The sequence below is a fragment of the Arachis ipaensis genome, chromosome B05 (genome assembly GCF_000816755.2).
Source record: "Arachis ipaensis cultivar K30076 chromosome B05, Araip1.1, whole genome shotgun sequence".
Classification (NCBI taxonomy): domain Eukaryota; kingdom Viridiplantae; phylum Streptophyta; class Magnoliopsida; order Fabales; family Fabaceae; genus Arachis; species Arachis ipaensis.
Window position 1 is genome coordinate 17,918,850 of NC_029789.2, and position 728 is coordinate 17,919,577.

The window sequence follows — 728 nt, forward strand, 5'->3', positions numbered from 1 at the left end:
TGATTGGAGGGAGAGAGAGAGAGAGAGAGAGAGAGAGAGATGGTGGTGAGGGTTCAAATGACGGAAAAGAGGTTTGTGATTTGAATTTATACGCCGATTTTACTATTAGAAAATTCTGACGGTAAATTATTATGTCACCAAAATACATTGTTTCACTAATTAGAAATATTGAAATTTGACGGTAAAAGATGTGCCAATTTAACTTATTTTTCTTCTAAATATTACCGGCAGATTTATTGTTAGAAAATAAAATTTACTGATAATTACTTAACTTTACGAATTAGACGTTACTACCGGTAAATCTGATGATAAATTTACCACTATTTTACGATGCTAAATCCGACAATAAATTTGACTGTATTTAATGTTTTTCTTGTAGTGATAATATTAATTTTATTAATTATATTAGTATACATAAAAAGTTGGTTACAGAATTAACCACAATGTAAAATACATGTTAATATATTGGAATAAATTATAGCATTGAGAAACAAACAATTGTCTCATAGCTGCTACTTCTCTTAGAGTTTACTCTTTCTTAGCAGCTACTGATTTACGATCTTTCACTCCGTTATTATCCAATAGTCTTAGACCTACTTAAAATAGACTTATGGTATGGATATGAATGACATGTTCATTAAAATTAATTATCAAAATCAAAAATAATGTATTTATATATAGATATATATTGTTTAATTTATTTATAATATATATTTTATATTAATACT